At 54.8% G+C, this 15,034-nt stretch overlaps 1 protein-coding gene across 27 annotated transcripts in view; it reads right to left on the reverse strand.

The window, feature by feature from the left end:
- ZMIZ1 (zinc finger MIZ-type containing 1) overlaps positions 1-15,034 on the reverse strand; it is a 244,518-nt gene that overhangs the window by 175,699 nt on the left and 53,785 nt on the right. For 2 of the 27 annotated variants that reach the window (XM_077946498.1, XM_077946492.1), the window contains exon 3: positions 12,826-12,966. The exons of 24 other annotated variants lie outside the window; for them this stretch is intronic. The gene's annotated coding sequence lies outside the window, so the exon portion shown is untranslated. Of the gene's footprint in view, positions 1-12,825; positions 12,967-15,034 lie in introns of those variants that run through there. One more of the 27 variants, XM_077946496.1, reaches the window with a different exon arrangement.

Here is a 15,034-nt window from a genome sequence, read left to right on the forward strand (position 1 = left end):
GGAGTCTCGCTCTGTCACCCAGGCTGGAGTGCAGTGGCCAGATCTCAGCTCACTGCAAGCTCCGCCTCCCGGGTTCACGCCATTCTCCTGCCTCAGCCTCCCAAGTAGCTGGGACTACAGGCGCCCGCCACCTCGCCCGGCTAGTTTTTTGTACTTTTTAGTAGAGACGGGGCTACTCAGTTTTTTTTAAGCTCCAATAAATCTGGCCTTGTCCAAAGCAATCATGCCCTTGAAATAATTGATTTGATAGGCTAGTTATATATTTCTGATACACTTTAATAAATTGTAATTAGTAAAACAAAAATATACGTCCCTTTGGGTAATACCTCATTCTAGAATCTTGCCGTAGATTACCAGAGTTACACGGGCCAAGCTTTGGCAAACTCCCTACTGTCTATCAGCCCTTATGTTGTGCAGAAGGAGAGGGAGAGGCATGGAGGAGGGGCGGGCTGGCTGGTGGAGCCCAAGAACTGGTCAGCATATCAGGCCAAGGAATGTAAGGGGTCAGAGCTATGGTGTGCTGCAGCCTTTAGTACCGTCTCTCTTTCTAGCACTGGGCAAGACCATTTTTGTCCCCACGCTTGAACTAGGCTGGGAGGATCTAGGTAGATGAGCACAAGGCATCTTGGGGATGAGGTGTCCCAAAGGAGGACCAGGCCAAGGCCCAGGGCCCAAAATGGTGTCTTTCCCAGCATTCTCTTTGGCCTCTAGTTCACTCTGCTCCTCCCATCAGGCTCCTTTTGGCTGGAGTGGGGCCACAGGGGCCAGAAGGCGAATCCCCTCTCTAGGTATAGGTAGATCTGGAAGCACAGAACATGCCCCTGAGCCCTACAACCTGTGCTCTTGGCGCTCTGACCCTGTGGGATCCTGGGGACCTTGCACTGCCTCTGGGCCTCTGCCTCCTTGTGTGTGCTTTGAGAGGAGGCTGGCAATAGTGGGCACCCAGCAGCACTGGGGCCTCACTGCTGCTCTCTGTCCTCTCCCACTCTGCCCACAGGTTGGAGACCCTGGCTGGGCCTCTGGCCTGGTGCCCGCTGCCTGCCCCTCCCACTGAGAACAGGATGTGGGTGTCAGGAGGTGAAGGAGAGTGTGGGGGTCGGGATGGGGAGTGGCCTCGGGACGGGACTTCCTGAAGCCAGATCGGTTTACCACAGTCAGTTGGGTCCAGGACCGCACAGCTGTGAGTTATAAATGTCCCTGTCAGAGCCTGGGCTGAGAGGCCCTGCTGCCAGCAGAGGCACCAGGGCCCACAATGCCCACGCTGGGAGCCCCCCCAGCCAAGGGCCCGTCCTCTCGGAGGTCCTCCCCCAGGGTCCAGCCCTCATGACCTCTGGGCTCTCCGGCCTCCTCTTGGAGAGAGATGGGTCTAGTACAGCCTTCCACTGCTCACCCCTTGCCCTTCCAGGTGCAAATCTTGTGGTCCCAGTTACCAGGAGAGCTCCCAGAGGGCTGGGACCATTCTGGGTCTGCACCCGGCAGGAACCTGAAGCTTGGCGCACAGCCAGTCACTCAACGACCGCTATAGGGGTGACTGTTCCAACTCACCAGCCTGCTTCCCACGGCCCCACCCGCCACTGCCTGCCCACCAGGGCACACACCGAGGGGGAGTGGGAAGGGAGAGGGGCCCGGCCTGCCACACCTGGTCCGTGGTGAGTGGGGGCAGCAGGGCTGGTCACCAAGTCTCTGGGCACAGGGCTCTGTGTCCTGCATATTCAGGGAAGACTCCTTCAGAGACCTTCCGTGAGGGACCCATTTTCCTTTGTCTGCCCCCTCAGGGCTCCCTCCATCTGGGGTGTGAAGTGTAGACCACAGCTCAGAGGCCAGCCTGCACATAACACCGCTGTCCACAGGGTGAGAAGACAGGTCCCTGGGACCCCAAGGCTGGGCCATCCTGTGAGGGCCACCGAGGTGGGCAGCACAGGGCTGGGCCACAGAAATACAATCACAGTAACAGAAACAATCAGGAATGGCTCAGGCTGCAGGGCCTGAGGCTTATACAATTTTGGAGGCCCTGTTTTAAAAATGATTTCAAATTACAAATATATATTTAGAATCAGAAAAGAAATCACAACAAATTTCTAGAATCTTAGGAATTCATGCCCCTTTCTCATGAGGCCCCTGTTTTATCAGTTTACCAGAAATACTTATATAGAAATGTTCCTGTTTGCAAACTGCTGCCCCTCCCACCTAGAACACTCTATAGCTCCCAGCAATTCCCAGGCTTCACCAAGGCTGTGCACGGGAGAGGCCAGGATGCCTCATCTTCATGTGCTTCCCTGTAAGCCTCCCTCTAACCATAGTAAGAGTGATGAAATGGATAGTGATATTTAACCTTTAGCTGTACTGTTCTAAGCACTTTATGTAAATTAATCCATTTAATCTTACCACAACCTATGAGGTAGGTATTGTACCCATTTTTAACAGATGAGGAAACAGAGAGGTTAAGAAACCAGTCCAAGGTCACACAACCAAGATGTGAAGCCAGACAGCCTGGCACGGATGCCATTGCCAGCCCTTCACCACTTCTCTCCACCTCCCTCAAGAGGCCAGAAGGGTCTCCTTCCCCGAGAGGATTCAACAGCAGCAGCAACCTAGGGCTGACACTGAGTAGGCCCCCTTCTGATGAAATCATGCATTCATTCTACACAGACGCACTGAGCACTCAGCGCGTCCCAACATCTCGGCAGGAAACAGAAGCCTCCTGCTTACCTCACTCTGCTCAAGGCAGGGCTGGGATCCTCCCCATGGGCAGAAGTGGGCACCGTCTTGACTTCCTGGGACAGGCTGGGGAAGCCTAGAGAAGGGCTGGGCCTGCCCCAAGGAGACCCTGGAGGGTTGGGAGAGGGGGAAGGTTTGCCAAAGGTCACATGGCCTGTTGTCCAATTCTCTCATTTTACGGATAAGAAAAGGTGGCCTGGAGAGGAGTGACTTCCTGAGGGTCCCCTGAGAGTGGTGACCCTATATGAGTTCTGAGACTATCCTTCTGGAGGGGCGGGGCAGGTCCTGGAGGCCTGGGGTGGCCAAGGCCAGGCCTGGGGGAGGAGGCAGGTGCCTTTTGGCCCCTAGGAGCAGTGCCTTTGTCTTCTCTCTTTGTTTTTCATCTGCCCTCAGCCCCAGTGGCCTTCCAGGCTTCCCCTGATTGTGTACAGGGTGATAAAGGGGCTGATGAGCGGGAGATCTCTGGCGGCACAGACACAGCGGCGGCCGAGGGGGCCCCTGGAACTGGGCTCACTGCCGGCTGTACTGAGTCTTGCTCTGAGGGACACTTTGCACATGACTCTCAGAACGCTTTCAGCACAACTGTCTCCATCTTACAGAGGAGGAGACTGAAGCTCCGGGAGGCAGCAGCCAGGCCTGGAACCATGGTCCTTGGACCCCAAAGCCTTGGGGATCTCCAATGGGCCACACTGACCTTGACCCTTAGCTCTCTGGCCACCCAGACAACACCTGGTCTTGTCAAAGCTGTTATCCCTTTAACTTTGGAACTGGGCATTTTCAGATTGGCCAGGAAGAAAGAGAGCAGGGGCCAGTGAGTGTCTCACCTTGCAATGTCAGGGAAAACAGGTGCTCCGCATGCCCATGTGAAATGACACACTCGCAACTGGTGGCTTGGTGGGAAATGGGGTAGCGTCCAACCTCCTGGCCTCCCCCAACAGAGTCCCAGTGAAACTACCTCTGGGGGAACAAATGACTGCTCTCTTGTGGGCTACTTCTGACCAACTGCAGGGCTGGGAAGAGAAGGGCACAATATTAGGGCACCTTCTGCCCAGTCATGGGATGGGGCAGTGGTGGCTGCAGACCTGGCCCACCCTGCCCCAGGTCACTGCTGACCCTGACCTCAACTGCCTGGCCTTCTGACCTGGTCTTCTCAGACCCTCCTCAAGTTATCAAATAACCCACCCTCAGTTATTAGGTACTGTAAGCCGTGTCCATGTTCCATCTTAATTCTTTATGTACTTAAAAATGTATTGACCAGGTGCAGTGGCTCATGCCTGTAATCCTAGCACTTTGGGAGGCCAAGGCGGGCAGATCACCTGAGGTCAGGAGTTCGAGACCAGCCTGACCAACATGGTGAAACCACTTCTCTATTAAAAATACAAAATTAGCTGGGTGTGGTGGTGCATGCCTGTCACACCACCTATTCAGGAGGCTGGGACAGGAAAATCACTTGAACCTGGGAGGTGGAGGTTGCAGTGAGCCAAGATAGCACCAGCCTGGGCAACAAGAGCGAAACTCCATCTCAAAAACAAAAACAAACAAATAAACAAAACAGTATTTAACTAAATAACTTTAAACCAATTACTTTCTTTTTTACTTAGCCTCATCAAAAGCACTATGATCTGTGAAATCATGGGTTTGATGTACTAATTATATTTTTTTCCTTAGTTATGTGAAGATACACACATAATGTTAAAATTTGAAATTCACATGTGTCCGGATAGCCCACAGAGTGCAAGGCCAGTCCCGGGGAAGTCTCGATCCAGGCTGGGAGAAAGCCTTGCTAAGTGTGGTCAGGGTGCCGTGGAGCAGAGCCCAGGGCTGCCCAGGGCTTCCCAGGGAAGTAGAAGGAGGTGGAGGTTTTCAGAAGGGTACACAGAGGGTTCAGTTTGGGCCATGGGCTAAGTGCCCGTTTCCTCCGCATGGGTTGGAGTTCGGTCCTCATGGTTCTTCAGCAGCACATGCAGCCACCTCCCTGCAAATTCCTCCTGACAATAGTATACTACAGTGGGATGGGCACTCGAGTCCAGTCTAGAATAGCAGTCTGACTCTGTCCCTGGTCACTGTTTTGCTGGGAGGTGCTAGGCCTCTCTCGGTCTCAGTTTCTCCATCTATACGGAAGCAGTGAGTGAGCCAGAGGTTCCTCCCAGCTTCACCAATCAGACTGCAGCACCTTCCAGCTACCCTGCCCCAGGCCCCAGTGGCGTATGGTGCTCCTGGTGACCCTGGGCTTCATATAGGCCCTTGAACCCCCCAGGTGGGTCTCCCTTGACTCCTTCCTCCCATATCTGATCAGGGGCCTCAAGTGGTGTCTGGGGTGCAAATGGGAGACAGGGCCATCCTGTGTGACAGCTATAAAATCCGATAATCAGCTAATCACCAGCAAATTAGCATCCCATCTTTACATAGAACAAATATAGTATTTACGTAAAAGTTGTTAGGAGTTTCTCTCTTTTTAATTAGCAGAAATAAATGCAAAATGAATGGTAATTAGGCAGCTGATGGATTCGGTAGTACAATTATGCCTGCGGCAGTGCCCCAGTCCTTAAACACTGCATGCTCCGAGGAATCAGAGGAGCCTATTTATATGATTTATTTATAAAACAAAGTTAACAGGAACAGAGGGGCGAGGTCTGGGCACTGCTGGAGGAGGGGTCTTGGCTGCAGAGGCAAGGCCCTGGGAAGAGAGGGAGCTTCAGTGCCCAAGGAATATGGGGAGGAGGTTGCTTAGTGTTGAGCTATGAAAATGCACTACCAAGGCCCCCATGTGTCTATTTCAGGCCAGGCATGCGTTGCTGGGAATGGCCTCCCTGGCAGGAAGCAGGCTAGGGCGGTGTGAGGGGCTGGGAGCAGCTGTTTTTATACTCTTGTCTCTTTCTCTTCCCTGGTCCCTACTTCTCTCTTCTTTGCTGGCCCTATACTTTCACTGAGCACTTCTCTGTACCCCTGAGGTGCAGATGGAAGGGAATATTCTTCCTTTCCTCCCTGAACTCGGGAGAAACCAGATCCAGGAATAATGGAGGCCAACACAGTGGGAATAATTTCCAGACCAGCAGAGCACCCAATGCTGTGAGAGTACACAGGCAGGAGCCCAGAGGAAGCAGTCCCCAGGAAGAGGCACAAATTGGGTTTTGAAGGATGCACAGGAGTTTTCTGAGAAGGTGGGAAGTAGCCAAAGGACCTGCATGTGAAAAGGCAGGGAGGCAGGAAACAGCATCATGTGACTGCAGGAAAAGAGTGTACCGGAGGTGGGCGCTGGAGAAGCAAGCAGGGTCTTGGATGCCATTCTAAGGGCTTGGACGTTATCCTAGAAGCTGTGGAAAGGTCTGAATCAAGGAAGTGGACAGCCTCTTTCCACCAACAGTTCTTGTCTTAGCTTCCCCTCCCCCACCCCAGAGCCAGCGAGGGGGCCAGGTCGACAGGCCATTAAGAGGCAGCTGGTCCAGCTCATCGGAGCAGGAGGCTAACCTGATTACAGGGACAGGAGGTCTGTCTGCGTGGGAGGGAAGGAGGAAGGGAGAAAAAAGGGAAGTGGGGCCTGCTGAGCCACCCCTGGGTGTCCGAGGTGAGGGGCCTGTCTTCCCTAGGACATGGTCCCTGGCCCTGCCCCCACCCCACTGCCTTACCAAGCCTGAGGGAGGGGAGAGAGCACTGTCTGTGGGGCCTCATCGCCTTCTTCCAGACCCAAACTCCAGCTCACCACTGCTTTGTGCTGTGACCTTGAAGAGCCATTTCCAATTCTGGGCCACACATTCTAGTCTCCAAAACAAAGGCTTGAATTAGAATAGGGGAGGAGGCAGCAGATTTGGCCCCCAGTCCCATCCCATGTAGTATACTTTTACGGGCATGGGTTGTCCAAACTTTTAGGAATTTAGGTGGGGCAGGCACTCTCCAGAATGCCACAGTCCTTGCTGCTCCCTCCTGCCTCACTCCAGCCCAACACACAGGCTTGTGTGGTATGCTGCAGGCAGCAGCTGAGTGGAGACACCTGCACGAGGACCTGGGCTCACACAGAAAGCCAGGTCAAAAAGGCTGGTGATGAGAGTAGTTTCCCTGCCATGTATTACCCTTGCAGGAGGAGACATGGGAGCCGCTCCTGCATTCAAGACTTGGAGTGGACAAGCAGCCCTTCCGTCTCTCCAGTGACTACCCTGACTCAGTCTGCCGGCCTCTAAATGGGAACAATATTACCTGCCCACCCAAACCCCAGGGTCATAAGAAAGCTCAGAGAAGCCCGTGCACGTGGCAGTGATCTGAAAGTCAAAGCCCTGGGTAGTGGTTTAACCGTGACTTTGAACACTGCAGGTTCTGAAGGATTTCACAAAGGGAATTTTTGCACTCCCCAGCGCAGACAGCTCTCAAACCTCCGAAGCCTCCCTTTAAAACAGCAGTGCTCAAAGGTCTTTCAGCAGCCCCAGCAAGGTCTAGAAATGGTGTCTGAGCTGCTATCTGCCATCACTCTCAGGAACTCGCTCTGAACTTGTAAGGGAAGACAAAGATCACAACGCACCACTTCTCTGCTCTGTAAGTTGCGCTCCTGCCTTTGGCCAAAATCAATACAAATCTCCACTATGATTGTTCCACCAGAATAGGGCCGGGCCCTTGCGATGACATTCCCGCCCTGGCCGGCACGGAAGATCTCCCTTTATCACACGACTTCAGCCCCAACTCAGGGGGCAGTGGAGTATGGGGTGGGGGTGGGGTCCTGAATGAGGGGGACAGCACAGGGGAGAAGCAGAAGGGGCCATGCAGAGCTGCTCTAAGTGCCTCTCCAAAGACAAGCCTGGTGCTATTCATCAACTGGTTTTCAGGGCTGTGAGAAATCAATGGCATTTGTGCTGCAAACTCATCATTAGGACAGGAAAAACTCTGCAATGGAATTGATTTGTTTAAATATAATAACACAATTTAACAGAGAACTGTGGGGGTGGGGAAGGGACCGAGGCAAACAAAACAGGCAAGACAGCTCAGAGAACAGGGAGATGAACTCCCTGAGAAACCTTCCGGTGTGGCTGCTGAGCCCCAGTGCCACCCCCACCTGTCCCCAAGCCCCTGCCACTGAGGAAGCCAGAGTGGGCATGTGCTGTTCCCCTGCACAAAGCAGCTCAGAACTGGTCTCAGAAATGTCCTCAATGGGCTGTGGATGGGCCCAGAGGCCTGGCTGGTCATTGCTGCATTGTTCTTGGAGATGACTTTGCTTGGTGAATATCAGTTCAACCCAGCAAATTCTTATTAGGCATCCACTGTGGTCCAAGCACCTGTGCAGGGCTGTAGGGGACACAGGAAGAACTCCTGGCCATAGCCTGAAGGCATTCCATGGTGATGGGGTGGATTAGGCCAGAATGCGAGGCTAGGGCAGGCTGGCTTCCTGAGGTCTCAGGAGATGTCAGGTGGGGGTACGGTGGGATGCCAGGGCAGGAGGAAGACAAAGAGAGAACAGTCCAGGCAAAAATGCAAGGACCCTTCAAAGAACTAAGAGGGCCCTATTTGGAAGACAGTGCTCATTTCATAGATATTGTACCTGCCTGATGATGACTGATGGGAGCTCACTTTATTGACCCTTAAAATGTTCTGGGGCCCTGCGAACACTTTATAAGTGTCACTTCATTGAATCCCACTATCCTGTGAAGGAGGGAACATTAATACCCACATTTCACAAATGATGTCATTGAAGCACCGAGAGGTTAAGTGACTGCCCAAGGTCACACGGTTAGTCAGTGACGGAGCCAGAATCGGACCCTCATATTATGAACCCAGCGCCTATGCACCAACCATGACACTTTCCTGCCATCACCGGACTTTGGCCAATGTGCTGGGGAGACAGATAACTCCTGCCCTCTGGGAGCTGGGGCATGAGATCCACTGGGCAACTGCATGGCGGCAGCTCAAGGGGGAGTCTGAGGAGGGCACGGAGGGGGCACTGCATCCATTTGGCACCTGGCTGCAGCTCTGCTGCAGGCTCAGCCCTGCATACTGGGTAGCGTTGGAGTGTTGACTGGACAGCGCTCGGCCTGGCACTCAGGGTGTCCCCAGACCCTTCACATGACCTTGGAGTCGGAGGGTGGAGGGCAGGCTGATATCAGAGAAGGCCTGGGTAGCTCTGGGCAGTCTTTCTGAGCTCAGGAAGGGCCTTAATGTCAGCCTCAAAATTCTGACTTTATGCATGGTGATGGGGGAAGCCAGAGACAGCTGGGAAGGGCTCAGGGATTCAGAAGCAGGAAGATGGTCCCCAGCAGGGCTGGGATGGTGAGAGGGTCACAGATCCAGAGACGGCGAAGGGGGCCTAATCGACTGCTGGAGGTGGGGGTCAGGGAAAGTGAGGTGTCAAGGATGACCCAGACTTCTCCCCGCAGCCCTCTGGGGGCTTGGAGGCCCAGCTTTGCTGAGCCAGCAGCTGCCTGCATCAATATGAATTGACCCAGAGCCCAGGGAGCACTGCACCCCTCCCCCAGGAAGCCCTGACTTGGGGGAGGGTACTGCAGGCCAGCAGGCCACCACCAACTCCGCTCTGTCCGCCTGCTGACCTTTCTCTTTTGTCAGCAGTGCACTCCATCAATGCACCGGAAGGGCCAGTGCGATCCCTCCCAACTGCCCAGGCCAGGGCTGGGGGCAGGGGCTCGCTCTGCCCTCCCTCTTTCAAGGAAGAGGTTTTCTGAACGTCTCTGGAAAGCTGGGAGCAAAGCCACCAAAGCCCTCAGTGCAAATGGAGAGACTGAAGCCTGGTGAGGGGCAGCTCAGAGTCCACCAGACAACTGCAGTCACAGCCTTGAGCAAAGAGCCCACCAGGCATGAGTCATGCCCCTCCTGCTGGCAGAGGGGAGGGAAGAGAGGAAGCCGGAGAGGAGACTGGAGCCAGGCCTTGGGGGATGGGCAGGCACAATCTGGCTGGGGGAGGGGTCTATAAGTTGTGGAAAGGGGCCAAGCAACTGCACCAACAAGCCTCTGAGCCAAGGAGAGGATCCTGTGGGCTTTGGAGTGGGGCCAGTGGACGCAGGCCTTGGGTGGTCAACCATCCTGGTTTGCCCACAAGTGACAGGTTTCTGGGACACGGAACTTTCCACGCTAGAACCAGGACGGTCCCAGGCAATCTGGATGGCCACCCTAGTGGGGTGATGCTGAACTCTGGTTTTCAGTTCAACTGCTCTCTTCATCTCAGTTTCCTCATCTGGAACGTAGAGCTTATAACAGTACCTTCTATATGGTTGCTGGGAGGTGGGGGAGAGTGACATTAAATAATGTATGTAAAGTGCTTAGCATCCGGCACAGCATCTGATAAAAATCATTAAACAAACGGCAGGTGGCCGCTGTTACTACTCCCAACTGCTAGACTATTCTTACTACGAGTACCAGCTAACACATACCAAGTGCTTGCCCTGCACCAGACTTTCTAAGTACCGTGCATATATTGCTAATCTAATCCTTACAATACTTAATGGGGAAGGAAGTATTATCATCCCCATTTTCAGACGAGGAAATTCAGCTGTGGATGGGTTAAGCATGCCCAGGCTCTCACGCCTGCCAAGCACAGAGCCCTGAAAACCACTTCTTTTTCCACTGGAATGACCCCAAAGCCCGGGTAATGTAGGCCAATGTCAAAATGGTTCTGGTCACACTGACCCAGGGCAAGAAATGAACAAACATGCAGGCCACTCTGGAGGGGCCCTGGGGATGGGCAAGCATCCCCTGTTTTCAGGGAGACTGAGTCCCTAATCCTCAGCCTGGGTCTTCAAGACCTTCCCCTTCTAGTCCAATCAATCTAATTTATCTGGGTTCCAGGGTCTATTTACACAGCAAAAGAAAGGAACGCCTCATGATGTGCACACACCTCCTCCTGGCCCCAGGGACTCCACTCTTGATCAGGTATGTTTAGGTCAGATTCATGCCCATTTCCGAGATGAGAAGAGAGAGGCTTGGAAATGTGCTATGGTATGGTGCAGGGAGAGTGAGTATTAGAAAACTCCAAGGAGGGGCAGAGGCCCCTCTCTTAGAGCCCAGGGGAAACTCTGGCAGCTCAAAGAAGGCACCCAAGCACCCAGGGGTGGAGTAGTCAACCTGGACAGGTACTGCACCCAGGGAGAAAAGGGGGAGGGAGACTTGAGGCAGGAGCCCATCACCCTGCTACCTGGAGGGGAGGGAGGTCTTGCAGAGATCCCTCTTCAGACTTGGAAGCTAAGCATGCAATGCCTCCTGCCCCAATCCCTAGGAAGTTCTCAGCACAAGGAACTGCATGCTTGCAAAGCAATTAGCTTCCAGCACCCAGAAAAAAGGTCGCTGAGGGTGCAGGCAGGCACTGGCTGAGCAGGGGCCCTGGGTAGCTGGGCCCAGTTATTTTTAGCATCTCAATTCAAGAGGGAGGAGGCCCTCCTTCCCACCAGGTAAATGTCAGCGCCACTGGCAGCCACGGCCAATTAAAGCAGCTGGAGCCAAAGAGGGAAGACAGAGACTGGTGGCCTCTCCTGCTGGCCCCCAGCAGCTCCTGCAAAGGGCCTGCTCCCAACTCACCTGCCTCATGGCCCTGAACAGGAAACACTGGCTCAGTCCAAAAAGCCGGACCAGGGGCCTGACTGGAGTCCTGGCTGGGCCGTGTGACCCTGGTCAAGTCTCATGCCTTCTCTTTTCTGACTCTAGTTCCCTCTCTGGAAAACGCCACCGCCCCGCTCCGCCCACTTGATGTTATGAGGGTGACATGAGTCAGGGGTTGTGAGGATAAGAGAAGCTTGCCACCCCCTGCTGTGGGGCGGCTGCTTTATTATTCCAGAAAAGAATGGACTTCCCGAGCAGGAACCTGGGCCGTCCCGAGCTGACGGGGCCTGAGCTGGCCGCTGTACAAACTGCTGGGGGGATTTGCGCAATCCCAGAAACTTGGAATCCAAGAAGCCCATGGCTGGCGCTCTGCTGATAGGAGAGGCATGAGAGAGAGGCCGCTGCAGGTCAGTGGAGGCTCTGCAAACACAGACCGGGCCGAGCCCAAGGCTACGGGGAGGGGCCACACCTGGAGAGGGACCCAGGCACCCAGAGTGCCGGCAGCAGGCCTGGCACTGGCATGGCATTTCCTCTGCATCAGGGTATCAGCCGGCTACAGCCTTGGGAAGGAATACTGTCCCCTCCCTGTCCCCAGCAGGAGGGAAAAGGCAGAAGGAGGAAGGAGGGAGTTGGTCACAGAAAGAGAGGGGAGGCACATCTTTCATTTTATCTTGGGACCCAGATCCTTAGTACATAGTGGGGGCTGCCCTAGGGACCTAATCCCTCATCCTCCCAGGCTGGTCCAGCCTGGCAAACCCCAGAAATCTTAGGTCAGCTCTCCTCCACCGGGCAGAAGCCTTGGGTCCAGCAGCAGCCTTCTGGGCCAGCTGTCCCCCAAGGTGCTGGGGAAACCCATACTTCCCTCAGCTCAGATCCCCCGCACCAGTTCACAGCCTCCAGAAGCGGATTCTTCCACTGAGGCACTTCCCTGCTGTGGCTCCCCAGGTGCCTGAAGCTCAGAGGAGATGCAAGGGAAACTGAGGCACAAAAGTGGGGCAGTGACCTACTCAGAGGCATTTAGCAAGTTAGAAGCAAAATATAACCTTCCTCCTTCTGCCGTCTCCAACCCCCCGGGGGTATCTCCAGCCTCATTTCTTTCGCTGCTGCGCAGTCCCAGCCTCCACAAAGCCCCCATTATCTGCCCCAGTGTGGCTGCTGCAGGGTCTTGGCCCAGCTGTTCCCTTTGCGTGGAATGCTTTCAGTTTGGCTCATAGTCTGGTCATTCTTTGGGGCTCAGCTGGCAACTCACCTCCTCCAGGAAGCTCTCCCTGACCTCTGAGGCCTTCAGAGTCCGTAGACCCTGGCCCTAGGTAATGCCATGCTGTGGTCAGCGGCCTCCCAGACGGTAAGCCGGCTGGACACTCTGCTGAGCCTTGGCAGAGGAGGCTGATGAGGGAAAGGGCAGCCCCTGGTTTCCTGAGTCCACTTTCCTTCCTCACCCTCTTGCCCCTTGTAAGCCTCACACTAGGCCCTGACTCTGAGGCATTGCCCCTAGCCCTGACCATTGGGCCTGCAAATCCCGGCCTCGCTGGGGCTCTCTGGCTAAATGGATGACAGGGTAAGCCCTCGCTCACGGTGACAAACCTCTCACAGCTGGAGGCGGAACACAAATGCGGCTCCACGGAGCCAGGTCTGCGGGTTCCCGCGCAGCTCTCAGTCCCAGTTCTGGTGGCTCTCCACAGGTCCCCAGAGCTTCCTTGGCCCCTCGGGGTCGGTCCTGCCTTTCTGCAGATAGAAGGCTCCTATCACTGCTGCTGCTGGTTCCTGCCCCAGCCAGCCTCTGCACCCCCCATGTAGCCTACACGGTTTAGGGTGGCTCTGCTTGCAGGCTGAGGCCAGCCCTCCTAGCTCTCACAAAGGAGCTGCCACTGCCCTACAGTTTCTTTTGGCTCCCCACTCCCTGCAGGTTCATGGCCAAACTCTGTGGCCTAGCATTCAAGGCCCTCAGGGGCTGCCTCAGCTATGGCTGACTCAATCTTCCTCCCCAGCTGGACTGCCCTGACCCATGCCACCAAGTTGTGCAGGGACCCCAGGAAGACCCTACTCTTCCACTCTATAGGAACCCCATTCCCCTTCCCCCTCCACCAGGCAGTCTTCTCTGGCTGCCGCCTACAGCATGAGGAAAGAGCTGCACCTACCTAGCAACCCTGCACTGGAGACTGTGACCTCTACTCAGACCTCTGCACCTGGGGCTGTGTTCTCCCAGCTCAACTGCAGATTCACTGTTGGATACCAGGGTCTAGCACAGTGCGGGAGCACAAGGAAGTGTTCAACCCCAAGCTGGCTGATGAAGAGAATGGATCATCCAGCAAACATGCAAGTACCTATGACAGGCAGTTTACACATATTATGGTGTCAGATAAAACTGGGCTGAGTCATAGCTCCACTAAAACCTGTGTGACCTTGGCTAAGTTTCTTAACCTCTCTGTGCTTTGAGTTTTCTCATTTGTACAACAGGATAGTACCACCTTCAATGGGTTGTTGACACCCTTGAAGACTGTAGTTTGTAATCCCTGACCCATCCCAATCCTCTGGTTTTACAGACCAATAAACGGCTGCTCAGAGAGGAGCAGCAACTTGTCCAAGGTCACACAGCAGTTCTGTGATGGGACTGAGGCTTGAATACAAGTCCTGCTCAGAGGGCCCAACAGGACAGCAGTCCTACCCAGGTGACCCAGAGGGGCATCCTACCTTGGGCAGGAAGCAATGAGCTGCAAATGATTCCCAGCTCTAGGCTGGGGTGGGGGTTGTGGAGTCATAGCAGGCTGCAGAGGCTGGGGTGGAGGGCCTGGGCTGCAGGCCACAGATTCCACGCAGTGGGAGGAGAGGTGTGCATTCTCAGCTGGCGCTGAAGATTGACAGGCATGCCATATGCGGACCCTGGAATCCCAGCTCCGTGTGGCCATGGGCTGGGCCCTGGCCAGGCCTGCTGTGAGCTGGGCTTGGCATTCAAGGTCTTCACGGCCAGCCCCAAACCACCTATGTAACCCTGGAAGTCTGCTGACTGACAACTTAGGGTGTGCATGCTGGCAGCCTAAAGCCGCACACCAGGGGTTGGAGGGGCTGGCGAGGAGAGTGCAGCCTTCGCCCCAGGTGGCTGCCCACAGAGCTCTGAGCAACAGCTGTTTGGGATTGCCTCATATGAAACCCAAATCCAGCCCAACCCCAATCCCTGATCTCCCTCTTCACGTTTTCTTAAAAGACCACACAACCATGCAGCTCCGTGGAGGGAAACCCTCCTGTGTGGCCACAGCCCTGGAGTCCACCCCCAACTCACTCCCGCTGCTGCCACCTCCACTCTACATGCTAGAAAGTGCCAGAAAGCACTAACCACGCTCCAGGTACGGCTGTGAGAGTGCCCATGGCTTACTTCGTTGAATCCCTCACAACTAGAGAGATATTCTCCCCATTTTTATAGGTGAGTAAATGGGGCACAGAGAGGTGAAGTCACTAATGAGAAGCCACAAAGAAAGGGGTAGCAGAACTGGAAAACCTCCACGCCTCAGCCCAGTCTCCTGCCGCAGTCCGCCAGCATCCTCCACACTCATCCACCAAGAGTGTTCTGAGTGTCTTTCGTGAACTGCCAGCCATATGGAACAGTTTGTCATGCCCCTGACGCGACACCCCTCTCATCCGGCCAGCCTTTGCCCGCAGTTGCAGCCCAGGCCAGCTAGGGCCTTCTCACCTCCGCCCCAGACTTCGGAGCCATGTACACCTGGCTCTAGCCTGCTGAGCAACGTGAACTGGGCCACATCACTTGTGGGGAAAAGCAGGGCTGGGCGCGTGTCTACTC

Source organism: Macaca mulatta, chromosome 9 (genome assembly GCF_049350105.2).
Source record: "Macaca mulatta isolate MMU2019108-1 chromosome 9, T2T-MMU8v2.0, whole genome shotgun sequence".
Taxonomy (NCBI): domain Eukaryota; kingdom Metazoa; phylum Chordata; class Mammalia; order Primates; family Cercopithecidae; genus Macaca; species Macaca mulatta.